The following is an 18,981-nucleotide window of genomic DNA, read 5'->3' on the forward strand; positions in this document are numbered from 1 at the left end:
GGGTTCAATCCCTGGTCGGGGAACTAAGGTCCCGCAAGCTGTGTGGTATGGCCAAAAAAAAAAATTAATTTAATTAAATTTTTTTAAAAAGAGAAGTAAATCCTAAGAGTTCTTATCACGAGGAAAATATATTTTTTCTTTTATATTATGTCTATATGAGATGATGGATGTTCATTAAACTTATTGTGATAATAACTCCATGATGTTTGTGAGTCAAATCATGATGCTGTCCAGCTTAAACTTGTACAGTGCTGGATGTCAGTTATATCTCAATAAAACTGGAAGAAAAAAATTAAAGCAAAAGAAAGTAAAAAAGAGTCATCCATGGCATAAGATGTGTTCTAGAGACAAGACTCATTTTGTTGTCCACAAAGAGATGGATTTTGAAATCCATGGAACTGGAAAGTCCAAACACACATGTGGTATGGAATGTGGATGGAATTCAAGAGAGAGGTCTGGGTTGGGAAGAGAGACATGGGGTGGGGAGAGGATGACCTTGTTAGGTGAGAGTAAAGAGAGAGGGAAGGGCCAAGGACTTTGGTCGAAGTTTGGTGGAACTCAACATGAACATCTTTCCTACCCAATAGGAAGGTGTGACATGATCGGGGAACATTATAAACCCAGAGTCTTTCCCCAGTGGAGTATGTCAGTGCTTCACCACCCTTATGGTGCCCATCAGTCACCTGGGAGACCTTGCAAAAATTCGGATTCTGACTCAGTGTGTGTATTAGTCAGCTCAGGCTGCTGTAACAAAACACCACAGATGGGGTGCTGACACAACAGACTTATTTTCTCCCAGTTCTGGAGGCTGGAAGTCCAAGACCGTGGTGCCAGCAGGCTTGGTTTCTGGTGAAGACTCTCTCCTTGGCCTAAAGAGGTTGTCTTCTTGCTGTGTCCTCATGGCCTTTCCTCTGTGTGTGTTTCGTCGGGGGGAAAGAGAGAGAGAGGGGGGTCTCTGGTCTCTTCTTATAAGGCCACCATCTTTTGGATTAGGGCCTCACCTTTATGCCCTGATTTAAACTTAATTACCTCCTTCAACACATGAATTTTGGAGGACACAACTCAGTCCATAACAGAAGGTCTGGGGTGGGGACCCGAGATCCTGCATTTCTACAAAGCCCCCAGGGGATGCCCAAGCTGCTGGTCTGTGGACCACAACTGAGCAGTAAGGTCCATAACGTAAGGTAGTCAGGGTTAAGATTGGTCATTCTCGAAATGTTAGATACAGACCACTTGAAGCATCCTCTGGGAGCCTGTTAGAAATGCAAATTCTCAGGCTCCACCCAGATTTAACTGCATTGGGAACTCCAGGTGATTCTGATGCACACTTAAGCCACATATCTCTCAACCCTGCCCTTCATTTCCCACCTTAACCTCAGAGAATCAAATTCCCCCAAGTCATGATTCTTTCCTTGTGGATGGTGTTTCCAGCCATCGAGAAGCTGAAAATGAGGATGCAGACATGGTTTCAGATGAAGTCAATTCTGAACAAGGGATTTTGGCACCCACCCCTGTTGGGGGTACAGTGGGTTCCAGCCCACCCTGTAGTCCTCAGCTTTTTCCCACTGGAGCATTTCATGGTCAGGAGCTCTGCTCTGTTCTTCCCCTTTTCCTGCAGCAGGTGAGAGAAGCAGGCTCAGGCTGTTGTCATGGAAACCACAGCTCCAAGGTGGGGCTGGGGGGCTGAGGAAAGAGCTTCTGATACTGGAATTTTCCAAGCCCTGCAAAAACAAATACCTGCAGGATCAAAAAAAAACATCCGGGCACAGAGTTGTGGCATCATCTACGCCTTTTTGAAGGACGGATAAGTGTATCCCACCCGGCACCCCACCATAAGTCTATCTGTACATAATAGAAAGTTCTCATTCCACAGCAGACATCAGTTAAGCATCGGATTCTAAGCAACTGCTCATTTAGTCCTGGTTATCTCAAGTCAGGGAGTGGATAACAAAGAAATAGGAAGGAGAAAGGAAAGATGGTACTCTCAGATGATGGTAGAGCAATGAAGAAATTAAACCAAGCCATGACATAACAGAGACCGTCTTTGGGGTGTTATACCAATAGTGTCATGGGCATGAGGTCTATGGCAGCCTCCTGTCGGCCTGTGGGGTGTTATACCAATGGTGTCATGGGCATGAGGCCTATGGCAGCCTCCTGACGGCCTGTGGGGTGTCAGACCAATGGTGTCATGGGCATGAGGTCTATGGCAGCCTCCTGACGGCCTGTGGGGGGTCCGACCAATGGTGTCATGGGCATGAGATCTATGGCAGCCTCCTGACGGCCTGTGGGGGGTCCGACCAATGGTGTCATGGGCATGAGATCTATGGCAGCCTCCTGACGGCCTGTGGGGGGTCCGACCAATGGTGTCATGGGCATGAGATCTATGGCAGCCTCCTGACGGCCTGTGGGGGGTCCGACCAATGGTGTCATGGGCATGAGATCTATGGCAGCCTCCTGACGGCCTGTGGGGGGTCAGACCAATGGTGTCATGGACATGAGGTCTATGGCAGCCTCCTGACAGCCTGTGGGGTGTTATACCAATGGTGTCATGGGCATGAGATCTATGGAAGCATCCTACAATTTGCTGCCCTTGATCAGTATCCTATTCTTGAGATTTATCCATGTCGATTCAAATAACGTTTGCTGCAGTGTGGTAATCACCGTGTGACTACATCATCATTCATTTATTTATTCTCCTCTTGATGGGTGTTTGGGCTGCTCCCCATCCTGATTTTTGTAAAGTTTTATTTGCAGTATCCACAAATCACAGTCATTCCTAATATCTTGCACAGTGCCTGATGCAAACATATATTGAATGAAAGAATGTTGCAAGGAATATACTTTTATCATTGCCTTGCCCACGGGGTGGAGAATTTCTCCAGGTCAAATAGATACGGGTGGAGCCATAGGGAAAACACAAATTATGTTTTTAATAGTGCCAAATTTCTGTCTAAGGAGGTGTTTTCTTTGTTTTCTCTTGGCAGCTTCATAAGCAAGGACCTGACTCGATTTTGTTCTTCAAAGTATCCCCAGCAACTGGTGCAAAGTAAATCCTCAGTTTGTGTATCTCAAATATGGGTGAGTAAATGAATGGATTATTTTTCTTAAAATTGGCATCGAGGTGTCTAGACATCTATTTATCCTACCATTTCATTGAACATGTTATCATGACATTAAGTGTTCCTCTAGAAACAAGATCTCTTTTAGGAGGAAAGAGTTTATTTCATTTTGATGATCACGTGTTGTATCATGATTGCAGATTAATACCTTTGTGCGTGCGTCGTATACACTTGTTGCCAACTTCTTGCTGTCACAGACAAAGACAAAGATGATAACCGCTCTGTAGATTGCTGAATATTTGTGAATGTTCATGGACATTCGATTCCCAGAAATAGACTTGCTAGGTCAAAGCACACACACTTTTTAGACTGTGGAACCTATCACCAACACATACTCAGCCACCAGCATTTGAAAATGTCCACTTCCCTGCAACCTTCCTAACTTTATTATTCTTTTTTCAGCTTTGTCACTTCAAAATATCACCTTCCCTAAACCTTTTGATTCAGATGTCTGTTCTGATATTAAAAGTGTAATGGCATATCTTTTCTGTGTTTATTGCACATGTAAATTTCCTCCTGTAAATAGTTGATTCACATTCTTTGTCCGTTTTTCTATTTTGGTGTTCAGCTTTTCCTCTGACTTGACTCTTCATGTATCAGTGAAATTAGGTCCTTGACTATGATCTCTATCTCTACATATTTGACCTGGGATGACCATTTCAGTCTTATTTATGGTAGAGGTTCCCCTCATACGTGCATTTTCAATTCTCGTGGAGTCAGATTTATAGGATTGTTGCTATTGTATGCTCATTGACTTTTTGACATGTTTAGTAAATCCTTCTTCATCCCATAGCTTCAAAAACATTCCCTTCTGTTTCCTTGCCATGACTATGAAATGGAAGCTATGAGTCCTTTCCTCTGCCCCAAACACTGCTTTCCCTAGTCAGACAAAGCTCTAGGGCTGAACTGTTCAGGGGAATAGCCACTGGTCACTTGTGGCTATTAAGCATTTTATTTTATTATCATTTTGTTTTTCTTTTTGGCCGCACCACACGGCATGCGGGATCTTAGTTCCCCGACCAAGGATCGAACTCTGGGCCACACCAGTGGAAATGTGGAGTCTTAACCACTGGACCCCCAGGGAAGTCCCTACTAAGCATTTTAAACATGGCTGGACTGAACTGAGATAAGCCACACGGTGGGTTTCAAGACTTGGTATGAATATCTCATCAACAATTTTTACATCCATTACGTGTTGAAACAATAGCATTTTTTGATATCCTGGGCTAAATGCAATGTAACAGTAAAATCAATCCCACCCATTTTTAAACAGGGAATAGAAAACAAAGATGGTGAATGGTAATGGCTAATAGAAAACTTAAAGTTTCAAGGCAGCTCGAATTGCAATCCTATGGCATCACTCTAGGGTCCTTCAAGACAGCGTCTGTTGCCTCAGGAAAGATTTGTGCCCAACCTAAATAAATAGAAAAGAGGTTTCGATGGCAGAAGCCTTTCTGAGTGGAGACTCTCAGTCCATGAGAAATCGTTTGAATGTCAACATCTGACCCAGTTGCCAGATAAAACCTCAGTTCAGCAGCCCACCGTGGAGTTTTTCCTTGATTAATGACCTCAGTGCTGGACTGGAATCCAAGCAATATATATGTTGCCATCCAACTCAGGAAGGGACTGGCTTTCTCAGAAAGAGCACAACCCAACCAGTGCTCTGAAGACCTCTATTTCCAAACCATAAAAATATGAAATGCTAGCCATCTGTTTTGCAGACTGTGTCCCTGATTTTCACCCTTCCTTGGTTTCCTTCCCCCAACCCCCTCTTCATTTTCTGGGGGTGAATATCCTACCCTCTCATTTTCTGGGTGCCTGTTGTGAGGGTCTGTCAGGGGTCCTGGTGTGCAGAGAGCGGTTGTGTGTGGATATTTTACCTTGTGGTGCAAAATGCCAGCCTACCCCCAACTGAATAAAACTCTGTAATGCATTCAGAACAAAACTAAATATGTAAGAATACACTTTTTTTTATGTTTTCATAACAGCTTTATTGAGATATCCTTCACATGCGCTACAGTTCACCCATTCAAATGGTATTATTCAAAGAGTTTCCGGAATATTCACAGAGTTGTACAACCACCATCACAATGAATTTTAGAACGTTCACTCCAAAAAGAAATCCTGGGCTCATTGGGGGTCACTCTCCATTTCCTCCCAACTTCCCCCAGCCCTAGGCAACACATTATTCTGCTTTCTGTCTCTGTAGATTTCCTATTCTGAATCATACAATATATGAGTTTTTGTGTATAGCTTCTTTCACTTAGCTTAATATTTTTTTAGTTCATCCATGTCTTCTTCATGACTAAATATATTCCATTGTATGGATAGACCATATTTTATTTATCTGCTCATAAGTTGATGAACATTTCAGTTGTTTTCACTTTTTGGCTATTAGGGATGCTGCTGTGAACATTTAGGTACAGGTTTTTGTAGGGAGTTATGTTTTCATTTCTCTTAAGTATATATCCAGGAGTGGACAACCTGGGTCATATGGTAATTCAGTCCTTAACCTTTCAAGGAGCTGCCACTGTTGTCCAAAGAGGCTGTGCCATTTTACTCATTGTGGTCGTGATTTGAATTTCCTTGATGGCTAATGATATCAAACATCTTTTCATGTGCTTATTGGTCATTTGTATATCTTCTTGGCACAAATGTCCGTTGAGAACCTTTGCTCCTTGGTCACCCTACACCCATCCAGTTTTGGAACAACTGGTCTACCCATGACAGGTTAAAACTTTGAATTTCTGTAGCTGCAGTGTAATTGGGGAAAGCAGAAAGGGTACAAGACTGATTTAGGCAGTAACCAGAGAAATTGTTTAGAGACAGCCTTAACCGGATCTGTTGATGGATGAGTTGTGTTGTAAAAGATGAGGTCAATTTTGAATTTTGTTGAGGCTGAACCTCCCAAACCAACAGAGCTCGGAAAGGTTCCCAGTTAAGGCTGCAATGTTGAAAGGTCACTCTGGCCTCAGGGAAGGAGGTGGGAGGAGGAGGAAAAAAAGGGGGCAGGGAGATACCAGGGGAGCTGGCCGGGGCCACTTCCATGCCAGGAAATAAAGGAAGTAGATAATTCTTCTAAAGTACTTTTATAGGGGCTTCCCTGGTGGTGCAGTGGTTGAGAGTCCGCCTGCCGATGCAGCGGACACAGGTTCGTGTCCCGGTCCGGGAAGATCCCACGTGCCGCGGGGCGGCTGGGCCCGTGAGCCATGGCCGCTGAGCCTGCGCGTCCGGAGCCTGTGCTCTGCAACGGGAGAGGCCACGGCAGCGAGAGGCCCGCGTAACACACACAAAAAAATTAAATTAAAAATAAATAAATAAAGTATTTTTATAATATGAATTTATTTGTAAAGAGTATACACAGAAAAATATTATGTGCAAAATAAAACTTAGAAAATTTCCAGAGTATAAGATAAAATAAAAATAGGAGTTCCAGGGCTTCCCTGGTGGCGCAGTGGTTGAGAGTCCGCCTGCCGATGCAGGGGACGCGGGTTCGTGCCCCCGTCTGGGAAGATCCCACATGCCGTGGAGCGGCTAGGCCCGTGAGCCATGGCCGTTGAGCCTGCGCGTCCGGAGCCTGTGCTCCGCAACGGGAGAGGCCACAACAGTGAGAGGCCCACATACTGCCAAAAAAAAAAAAAAGGAGTTCCAGTCGTTTATTTCTGCACGTGACCACGTTTGAGACCACTGATCTAAGCACCACAATGTGGAGCGAGCCCAGGGTAATGGCAGAGTTTTAGGAGAGCATGAGGGGGATTGGGGAATTATTTAGAGGTGAGTGGAATGGCTGAAGATACGTTTTGGAGGGTGATTTGATCTGATGTGCAGATGGACTCGGTTTCTCATTTCTCACGTGATCCATTGTGAACGGACCGAGATGGAAGTGCCAAACCTCATCTGATTTGCAATTTATCTGCAGCTCCAGAGGGAGGTCTGGGCTGTGGGGTCACTGGGCTGGGCATCGTGGAGAAACAAATTGTTAGGCGTAACCAGGGGAGAGGAGGAGATGGCAGTGAGGAGAAAGAACCAGAGCAAGAGCCAACACAAAGTCCTAAAAACTCAACCTGGAGATAGGCATCTCAGTCTCTAGCCTCCCTTGAGAGTCTGGGATCTACCCGGAAACTTTCAGGACCTCCCTTTCCCGTGGAGGCAAGACACAGTTCATTCCTGTTGAGGAAAGAATTCTTACTCAAAAAGCAGTGGCTCACACGCCCTATGGCAACCTCCTCTCTAAAGAACTCATCGAGTGAGTATAAGGCTGTTTCATCAATGGTAGATGACAACTTAGAAACCTTGGATAAATTTATGTATGTTTCCTTCAGAAACATCTGAGAGACTTATTAACAGGATACCATGTTATTTTCCCAGGTGTGTGGGGTTTTTTTAATTAATTAATTAATTTGGTTGTGCCAGGTCTTATTTGCGGCAGGCAGGCTCCTTAGTTGCGGCAGGCATGTGGGATCTAGTTCCCTGACCAGGGATCGAACCCAGGACCCCTGCATTGCGAGCGCAGAGTCTCATCCACTGCACTGCCAGGAAAGTCTCCCCAGGTGTGTTTTTAATTTTGAAGATTTTAAGTTTTCATTTGTAAAAATTTCATTATAAGTTATATGTGGGTCTCTCATTTTTGTTAAGCTTTGTGTATTTTATGAAATTGCATTTAAATGATCTTCAAAAAAAAGAGAACTCATCCAAGAACATATTTTAAAGTATATAAAAACCATGATATGAGCACTGGTGGAGAACACGGCAGACTTGAGCCCCTCCCCCATCCGTTTCAAGAGCTTTAATCTGCTGTGATTGGCAGGTTCAAGCTCCAGCCATTGCTGTGGAAACCAAGGCTGCAGAGAACGACATTTGCTAGGGCTCTGGAGTCAGCTGTCTGCGGGTTTAAGACCCCAGCCTTGGGCTTCCCTGGTGGCACAGTGGTTAAGAATCCGCCTACCAATGCAGAGGACACGGGTTCGAGCCCTGGTCCCAGAAGATCCCACATGCCACGGAGCAACTAAGCCCGTGCGCCACACTAATGATCCTGTGCTCTAGAGCCTGCGAGCCACAACTACTGAGCCCACGAGCCATAATTACTGAAGCCCTTGCGCCTAGAGACTGTGCTCCACAACAAGAGAGGCCACTGCAATGAGAAGCCCCCGCACCGCAAGGAAGAGTAGCCCCCACTTGCCACAGCCAGAGAAAGCCCACGTGCAGCAATGAAGACCCAACGCAGCCAAAAATAAATCAATAAAAGAAAATAAATTTATAAAAAAAAAATTAAGATCCCAGCCTCGCATACAGCAGGCAGTTAAGCAATGTTTGTAGCGGGAACAAATCTTTGTCTCCTCCACCCCCAACATTCTGTGTGGTAAGAATGATCTTCTCGTCATGAAACAAATATTTGGAAAGCTGAAAATTTTAAAACAATCCTTCAGGTTGTTGAGGTGTGATTTACATATACAACGATTTGCCCACTTTTACTGTATAGTTTGATATGTCTTAGGGATGGTACTCAGTCATGGAACAGCCATCACAATCAAGACAGAGAATTTAAAGGACTTCCTTGGCGACCCAGTGGTTAGGACTCTGACTTTTTTTACCCAGCATAATGTTTTTGAGAGGCATCCATGCTGTTACAGATTAACGTTTTGTTTAGTTACATTAATTATTAAATAATTAATGTTTTATTCCTTCTTATTGCCCAGTCGTTTTCCATGATATGGATATACCACAATTTATCTATTTTCCTGTTGATGGATACTGATAGGTTGCTTCCAATTTTTGGCCGTTATGAATAATGCTGCTATCAACATCCAGCCTTTCTATCAGCATTTCAAGATTTCTCCCAGGTATTTGCAAACCTAAACTATTGTACTTTTCTTTCATTCTTGCCAGTTGCATAGAGAGAAAAATGATCTCTCCTTTTGATTTTGCTGTCTGGTTTTTGGATTACAAATGAGATGGACCACCTTTCACTGTTCTTTGCATCGAACTTTCTGTTTTATGTACAGATCCTTGCCCATTTTTTCTATTTTGACGTTTGACTTTTTCTCATTGACATGTAATTACAAATTGTAAAGTAGCATATGATACCTTTGACAGTCTTGTGTATTACAGCGATTTCCCCGTTTTCTTCTGACTGGTTTATGTTTTTCTCCACTCCTGTAAATTTTCAACTGTTCTGGAGCCATATTTATCAACATTTTTGTTTACGGGTTTTGGTTTTAGCATTATAGGTTGTGTTGCCCCATCCACCCCAAGGTGATAGAAATATTCCCCCATGCGGTCTTGTGATGCATGAGAAAGGAAACCACTGGCCCTTCTCCATCCCAACACTGCCCTCCTACCCTCAGATAGAAGCTGTAGCCCTCCAGGGACACTCCAGACTCCCAATGCTCAAGGAGGAATTTGGGCCAAACCTGAATAGAAAAGTGGGTCAGAAGGGAATGACATTTCTGACTCGATGCCCACAGACCCTGAGAAGATGCAGTTAGAATGTCAACTGCCAGATGAAACTTCAGTTCAATGACCCACCGTAGAATTTTCTCCTTGATTCATAAGCTAAATGCCCAGCTGGAATCCAAGCAATGGAGAGGTCGCCATCCAAACTCAGGAACAGAACGGTTTCCTCAGAAACAGCCAGACCTGGCCACTGTTTTGGAGACCTCTATTTCCAAACTGTAAAAATACCTCATTCTGGCTGTCATTTTACAGATTGTGTCCCCTGGTCCTGTCAGTAATCATTTGGGGGCAGTATTTTCCCCCTTCCTTATTTTCTGGTTCCGTGACGTTCAGCTATGATTCCAGTGTAATCCTGAATACACTCGTGGAAATAAATTTCTATAATTGGTTCAATTCAAAACCAGATCAGTAAGAACTTACTTTTATTACTTCACCTCCCTGTGTATATGTGTAAATTAAGTATACACACACATAATTCTCTCCCAGGGTTTGTCTGCCTTTTACATAACTATTATGCATTCTATTCTAACTATGATGCCTATTTTGCATAATAGTAACTTTGCCTCACAGCAAATGACCCATTGCTTCTTGTTATGGGCTGAATTGTCTCCCCACAAATTCATATGTCGAAGTTTCAGCCGCAGCACCCCAGAATGTGACCTTACTTGGACAGAGCGTCTTTACAGAGAGAATCACGTTAAAATGAGGTGATTAGGGTGGGTTCTAGTCCAATAGGGCCAGTGTCCTTATAAGCAGAGGAAAATTGGGACTTCCCTGGCAGTCCAGTGGTTAAGACTCGGCGCTTCTGCTGCAGGGGGCTCGGGTTCCATCCTGGTACTGAGGGAAGACCCCATGAAGACACAAGGGGAAGATGTCTTGACAGCTTACAAACAAGGAGAGAAGCTTGGAACAAATCTTCTCTCATGGTCCTCACAAGAAACCAACCCTGCTGCTGCCTTGATATCGGTTATGGACCCTCCAGACCTGGGAGACAATGCATTTCTGTGGCTGAAGCTGCCCCATCTGTGGTACTTTGCTCTGGCAGTCCTCGCAAATTAATACGCTTCCCCAATCAGCGTGTCCCCAGCCCCCTCCCATGTAGGAATCCTGGAACTTAGATTGCTTGCAGATGATGGTAAGAAGCTGAATCTTTATCTAAAGAGCAGCATGAATCCATCGATGTGTTTGAACCCTAGAAGTGGACATGGGTGTCTTTTCTTCCAAGAAAGTCCACGTTGGCTCCAAGGATTGGTGGATGGAGGACCCCCACGAAGAGAAGACTGATTACAGGTCATAGGAGGAAGGAGATGGAGCCCTGGATTGTGGGGGTGGGTAGAGGGAAGGTGGGAGACGGGTCTGACCTGGGGTTGGGCGGCGGCGGATTTGACAGGGCCCGGTAACCGACCATGGGCTGTGGGGTGTGGGGAGCCCGGGACCAGGAACTGTGATGGTTTATGCAGCTGCTTGGCCAGCCTCCAATCCCCAGTATTCTGTCAAACTCCCATGAAGGCCTTGCTGTAAAGGTGTTTTGTAGCTGTGAGTAGTGGAGACAGTCAGCTGGCTTTAAATAAGATTTTCCTTGAGAATGTGGGTGGGGGCTTTCTGCCCAGGTTATCTCCTTGGCTCGGAGATAATGATCTTCCCACTGTGTCCTCACATGGTCGTCCCTCTGTGTGTGTCTGTGTCATAATCTGCTCCTCTTATAAGGACACCAGTCAGATTGCATGAGGGCCCAACCATATGACTTCATTTAACTTTTAATCACCTCTTGGAAGGCCCCGTCTCCAAACACAGTCACCTTCGGAGGTCCTGGGTGTTAGGACTTCAATGTATGAATTGGGGCGGGGGACACAGCTCAGCCCAGGACACCACTGGTTCTGTTTCTCTGGTAGAACTCTGACTGATACCGGAATACACATTTCTGCTTTAGGGAACTGGGCTGGCAGCCTCCCCCTCTGAGAAAGGGAAGGATTTGGAAGTATAAAGGGTAGAGACTTCCTAGGAAGAGGAAAGAGCTTGGTCTGCCTCTGTGATGGGAGAATGTTTTTCTAACATTTTACTCTTTCAAAAAAAAAAACAACCCAAATGCCCAACCTCCATTCAGATCTGTCTCTGTGTACCTCATTAATTCCGTAGAAAGAACTTCTGCAAGTCCAATTACTGGGTCAAAGGGGATGCATGGTCCTCGTGATTTGCTTGTATTCCTGAATTTTATTCCCAGCCGGGTGGCTCAGCCATAATCCCTGTTTATTTGTTGTTTTGTGTTTCTGTTTAGTCATGTTCCGTGCGCAGACGGGCATAGTATTTTGCTTGAAATTGAGGCTATTGGGACTTCCCTGGCAGTCCAGTGGTTAAGACTCCGAGCTCCCAATGCAAGGGGCACGGGTTTGATCCCTGGTAGGGGAACTAAGATCCCGCATGCCGCACAGCACGGCAAAAAAAAAAATAGAAATTGAGGCTATCTATAGTTTTGCAGTTTATCATCCGTTCTTTTTCACTGATGAGGATAGCTGCATGATGTGCAATATTTCTTCAGGATTTTGATGGCATTTTCAGAAGGAAAGGGATTCGTTATTTTCTCTTGATCACCACAGTGCTAAGTTCTCATCTGATATGCCGTTCTTGTATGTTAAGGTCTTGTTTCTAATTAGTCCTTCTCACCAACATGCTGTGATCATCCCCTTCTGTCAACGTCTTTGTGCACTTGGGCTGCAGTAATGAAGAATCAATCCTTTGAACTGGATTAGTGGGAAGACCAAACCAGACGTATTATGGCCTTGATGTGTACAGTGTTGACGAACCGTCTGTCAGAAAGGTCACCCTCTGGCTGATCGGTGGAGGAGGGAGTGTGGAGGCCGGGGAACAGAGAAATGCTGCGTGATTCACCCGGAGGGAGGGGGAGGAGGGAGAGGCTGTGACAGCCACCCAGGAGTCTGGCCATGGATTCTTGGGCCAGCATGGTGGCAAGGATGTGGTCAGGAGAGCAGAGAGGGGGCTGACATGGAAAGCGAAAATGGAGGGACTTCCCTGGTGGTCCAGTGGTTAAGACTCCGCACTTCCGATCCCTGGTTGGGGAACTAAGATCCCACATGCCGCTCTATGCAGCCAAAAAAACAAAAAAAAATGGGAATGGAAAATGGAAATCGTGCAGTGAGGGGAGATCCTTACCCCTGGGAGAAGGTTTTAGAGTGTCCAGGGACCAGATGAAACCTCACACAGCAATCTTGGAATGGTCCCTGATCTGTGAGATTGATTCCTGGCTGTAGTGCCAAATATATATATCTATTTCTATTTCTATTTCTATGTTTGGGTTTTAGGGGTTTTTGTTTTTGTTTTCTTTGGGGTTTTTTTTGTTTTTTTTTTGCGGTACGCAAACTGTTGTGGCCTCTCCCGTTGCGGAGCACAGGCTCCGGACGCGCAGGCTCAGCGGCCATGGCTCACGGGCCCAGCCGCTCTGCAGCATGTGGGATCCTCCCGGACCGGGGCACGAACCCGTGTCCCCTGCATCTACAGGCGGACTCTCAACCACTGCGCCACCAGGGAAGCCCTTTTTTTTTTTTAATTTTATTTTTAAATTTTTGTTTTTGTTTTTTTTGGGGGGGGGCGGGTTTGGCCGCGCCACGCAGCATGTGACATCTTAGTTCCCCGACCAGGGATGGAACCCACGGCCCCTGCAGTGGAAGCGCACAGTCTTAACCACTGGACCTCCAGGGAAGTCCTCTATTTCTATTTCTTTATAAACATATATCTCTTATACATATATATTTCTATATAAACACATATATCTTATATATAAAATATATATAAATATACATATGACATATATATATAGTTTTTTCTCATCTATATAAGGAAGGAGAGAATTTCTTTCCCCAAAGAAGCACACTGTAGATGCTACTCTTGAGATATCCATTTCTAAAGCATACACAGTTCTTTTTTTTTTTGATAATCACTCCTCTTGTAACTGTTCCAAAGTTTTAATCATAGAGAAAAGGAAAGAACACTACCGTGAAGAGCAAGATATCCACCATGCGTTCAATAATTGCTTCACTTGTCATATTCGTCTGCCTGTCTGTTTATGTCTCATTTGTGGGGGGCTGTGGGGGGACAGATCTATTTTCAAGTAAATTTCAGACTTCCAGGCCCTTTATCCCTGGACAGGTCAGCATGCACCCTCAGATAACAGGAACCATCTCTTATATAAATACAATGCCATTAGCTCCCCTAAACAAAATTAACAACGTCCCTCTATGCAAACACAGGTTATATATCAACCGGCTCTTTGGGAGATAGCAGGCTTAAATCCTGTGTTTACCAAGTTTTTCTCAATTTGTAGGAAAGGCTGATAATCCTACATGCACAAATCTAAGTAAATATATGAGTGTTTTATCCTGAAGGGCTGTCACAGATCTGGTACACAGTAAATGCTCAATAAATAAATAAATACTACCTGGATTCTGCAGTGCATCCCAAGCACGCTCAAGCAACATGAAGCGTGTCCATCTGTTAATTTGTGCCCTGACACAGCAGACATGTCAGCACATATGCACCGCCACATCTCCACACGCACACACATTCGTGGGCATGGCAGCGCCTGGTGTTTTAGGGTTTAGAACTCTTTGTGAATGAGCCTGCCAGAGAAATCCTGCTAACCTTCACCCAGCAAGCCCACCTCCCGCTGGCCCCTCCTCTAAGAAAATTCTGAGGCTCTCACTTGCTGTAGGCCTCACTGTGGGGTGGGGGCTCATCCTAAAAGCACCAGCAGCACGACTCAGAGAGGGACCAGGCCATTTTTAACTTGGGGAAGGAAGCAGGACCACAAGGAGGTTATTGCAGGAGATGAGAAAGAGATGGTCAGCAAGGATACACGGAGTGTTCTGCAGGCAGACACGGTGAGACATAGGGATTGACAGGGTTTCCATGTCTGGGAAGGAGGCCCCCAAGGCCTCATGCTCAGAATGAGAGACAGGGGACTTCCCTGGTGATCCAGTGGCTAAGACTCTGCACTCCCAATGCGGGGGGCACGGGTTCAATCCCTGGTCAGGGAACTAGATCCTGCATGCCGCAACAAAGATCCTAAGAGTCACAACTAAGACCCATCGCATCCAAAGAAAGAAAGAAAGAAATATTTTTTAAAAAGAAGAAGAATGAGAGACAGAATAGTTAGAGGTGTTCATGGTTCTCACAGTTCCTGCGTGTGAGATAAGAATTACAAGTACATGTAAACGAAGGGGCAGGGACCTGTTAGTAGGAAAAAAAGACTCATATGGCACCTGAGCACCTCCCTCCCACTGCCCTCACCAGATGGTTTTCTTTCCACCCTCATCAGCACCCCCATCATCTCTTCTGTGGACAAGACCCACGTCCCCACTGTTCTCCCAGTCTCCACGCTTCTCATCCTCATCCGTACTTAGGCTGATCTTTTGCTTCCTGGGTGTCCCTGATCCATGCCAGGCCCTGCAAGATAAGCGAGCCAGCCCAGCTCTGCGGTGACCCACTGTCTTAAAATACAGATTTATTATTATTCAGGTACGGCCAAGCCTGCAGACCGGGAGATGACTGCCATCGAAAAGATAACTAGGGACTTTCCTTGTTGCCTAGTGGTTAGGACACGGCGCTTTCACTGCCGTGGTCCCAGGTTCGATCCCTGGTTGGGGAACTAAAATCCCACAAGCCTCACGGAGCCAAAAAAAAAAAAAAAAAAAAGAGGGTAGGAAGAAGCTGCTTAGTACAAGAGAAAATTCAGATTATGAAGAACTGTGAAAAGATATTCCACTTAAAGTCTGACAAAAAATCAAAACATGTCACTTTCCACAATTCAGACAGAAACAGATGGAAAAAAATTAGTATGTGGGGAGGGTAAGGGCATGGCATGGGGAAACGGGTGCATTCACAGGCTGGTGTGAAAGTGTAAGTTGGTGCTACATTTCTGATCCATATTTTAGCAATAAGTTTGAATACACTTTCATATATCCGGAGAAAACTGTAATTCAAAAAGATGCATGCACCCCAGTGTTCATTGCAGCACTATTTACAATAGCCAGGATGTGGAAACAACCTAAATGTCCATCAACAGAGGAATGGATCAGAAGAAGTGGTGGGACTTCGCTGGTGGTGCAGTGTTTAAGAACCCTCCTGCCAATGCAGGGGACCTGGGTTCGAGCCCTGGTCCAGGAAGATCCCACATGCCGCAGAGCAACTAAGCCCGTGAGCCACAACTACTGAAGCCCACGTACCTAGAACTCGTGCTCCGCAGTAAGAGAAGCCACCACAATGAGAAGCCCACACACCACGACGAAGACCCCACGCAGCCAAAAATAAATAAATAAATAAAGTGTTTTTTAAAAAATGGTACATATATACAATGGAATATTACTCAGCCATAAAGAATGAAATAATGCCATTTGCAGCAACATGGATGGACCTAGAGGATATTATGCTTAGTGAAATAAGTCCGACAGAGAAAAACAAATACCATATGATATCACTTATATGTGGAATCTAAAAATATGACACAAATGAACCTATCTATGAAACAGAAACGGACTTACATACTTAGAGAACAGACTTGTGGTTGCCAAAGGGGAGTGGGGAGGGGGAGGGAAGGATTGGGAGTTGGGATTAGCAGATGCGAATTATATGCAGAACTGATAAACAACAAGGTCCTACTGTATAGCTCAGGGACCTATATTCAATATCTTGTGATAAACCATAATGGAAAAGAATTTGAAAAAGAATATATATATATATATGTATGTATGTATAACTGAGTCACTTTGCTGTACAGCAGAAATTAACACAACATTGTAAATCAACTATCCTTCAATAAAATAAATTTTAAAAAAATGTTTAAACGCCCTCTGATGGAGCAGTTCCCCATCTGGGAACTGGGTCTTCATCAAAACTGAAAAAGAATACACCAGCAGGGTCTGCTCCAGCAGAACAAACCCAGGCAAGGTCCCTTCCCACAAAGAATTTCAGTTAAGTAGGAGAACAGATAGAAAAAAGTACAAAAGAGGTAGAACAGCAATTTGTCAGTGTCTGGAAAAGCTGAAAATGTGCTTTCTCTGTAGCCATTTGTTCTCTCGGGGCGGGGGGGTGCCGTGATTTTTGCCTCTTCCACCCGAGGGGGTATTCGGCAAGGCTTAGAGACATTTTTGATTGTCACAACGAGGGGGAAGGGGTGCCATGGTATACAGTGAATAGAGACCAGGGATGCTGCTAAACATTCTACAATACACAGGGCAGCCTCCCACGCCCCCCCAGAAAAAGAGTAACTTGCCCAAAATGTAAACTGTGTTGAGATTGAGGAAGCCACTCTATAGCCCAGCCATTCAGCTTCTGGATAGATGCTCCAGGGAGGGGGGGAACTTGCCCCTGTCCCCCCATCAAGTACAAGAGTACCCATTGCAATATTTATTCAATGTCATTTGTGTACCAAGCACTGTCCTAGGGAGGGGGCTATTTATAGTCTTTGTAGTGAAAATTCAATGTCTGCCGATAGGAGTAGGGATCAATAAATTGTGGTTCATCCCTACAGCAGAATATGATGTAGCAGATTAAAGAATGAGGCAGTGTATCCATCTAGATATTGATACATCTCAGCAGGCGAAAGCAAGTTGCACTAATCCGACAGCCCACCCTTCAGCCAGCCACACCTCCCAGCCACATGTGTTTGATCCTACAACTGCCCCAAAGCCCTTCTTTCCCCGGTGGGGTTTACAGCTTTTTTTTGGCCGCACCCTGTGGGATCTAGTTCCCTGACCAGGGCTCGAACCCATGCCCCCTGCATTGGGGAGAGCAGAGTCCTAACCACTGGACCACCAGAGAGGTCCCCAAGGGTTTACAGCTTTGAGTTAGCATTTTGAGTTCCCATCACCATTCAGTGAACAAAGACCACAGGGCAATCACACATAGACACACAGATTTCTACCCTGCAGAGGGGAGACAACTTTCCCCAGGCATCTGTGGACTCAGGTAGGGGCAGGAGGGGCAGATCATTCATTCTTTTGACAAACATTTATTATGCACATAAAGTATGCTTGCCTGGCATTTTGAACACCCCCACCATCACCACCACACACACACTCTGACATCAGACCCTGGAAAATTCCAGTCTCGGTGGTGGTGCGGTCCCCAGCCCCCTCCTTCCCCTGCTCCAGCTGCAGTTTCCATGGCAACAGCCTGAGCCTGCCTCCTTCTCCAACAGGTAATTGCTCTCGAAGGGAAGGGGCAGCTTGGGGGATGGGAAGGCTCAACCCACAGGCCTCCTGCAGTGGCCTGTGTAGGACCTCTGTGCCCCTTAAAATACACCCTTGAATGGGAGCTTTGCAAAAAGATCACCAATTTGCCGGTGAGGGCCGTGGACCCGGTGAGAAATCACACATGTCATTTAAGCACCAGTGACATCAGCTATCGTTTCTTCTTTGCTCATTTATGTATTCATTTATTCAACAAATATGGATCAACAGTTCTGGGAGCTGGTGGGATGAGAAAAAAAACAAACAAACAATCACTGGGAAAGGTACGCTCTTTGGTCTGAGAGCCGAGCTGCCAGCGACATTCGTTCCTTCAAACAAGACTTCTTTAGGTTCATTTAGCAAAAGTTTATGGAAGGACCACCGCATGCCAGGGGTCATGGGAAGCGTAGGGAATACATCATAAAGAAAGAACGTCAAAATCCCTGCCCAGAATGCTTGGCACTTAGTAGGGCCTTCAAATATTTTTAGAATATGAATAAATGAACAAATGAATGGATTCTGTTCAGCTCAAAAATTGGATTCTGGTGCCTTTATTCATTTAACATGATGGCATAGCATTAAGTTTACTTTCTTGGATGGAGGGGCAGTTGGTTGCATGCTGAATACCCTAGAATTTGAGTAGGAAGCAAGAGGGCAAAATTTGGGCAGGGAGAGAGCTGGTGGCCTTCAATTTTCTGCTCACCAGCAGAAAGCTTGAGTGAATATTTTTTTATAATTTGAGTGGAGAAAAAGCTCGGTAAACACAGTGCTAGAGCTTACAACCACAGAAAGAAAAAGATAAATTAATCTGACTCCATAAGAGCTGAAAAAGTAGGTACAGAAGAAATCAAAAATAATATAAGCCAAAATAAAGTGACAAAGTGGGTAAAACTACTTGCAACCCAATGAGAATCAAAGAAATTACATCTTTCACATGTCAGTTGTATTTACAAGAAATGAATTAAGAACATGGGAGAAGGGCTTCCCTGGTGGCGCAGTGGTTGAGAGTCCACCTGCCGATGCAGGGGACGCGGGTTCGTGCCCCGGTCCGGGAGGATCCCACATGCCGTGGAGCGGCTGGGCCCGTGAGCCATGGCCGCTGAGCCTGTGTGTCCGGAGCCTGTGCTCCGCAACGGGAGAGGCCACGGCAGTGAGAGGCCTGCGTACTG

The sequence above is a fragment of the Lipotes vexillifer genome, unplaced genomic scaffold (assembly GCF_000442215.2).
Source record: "Lipotes vexillifer unplaced genomic scaffold, Lipotes_vexillifer_v1.1 scaffold995, whole genome shotgun sequence".
Classification (NCBI taxonomy): Eukaryota; Metazoa; Chordata; class Mammalia; order Artiodactyla; family Lipotidae; genus Lipotes; species Lipotes vexillifer.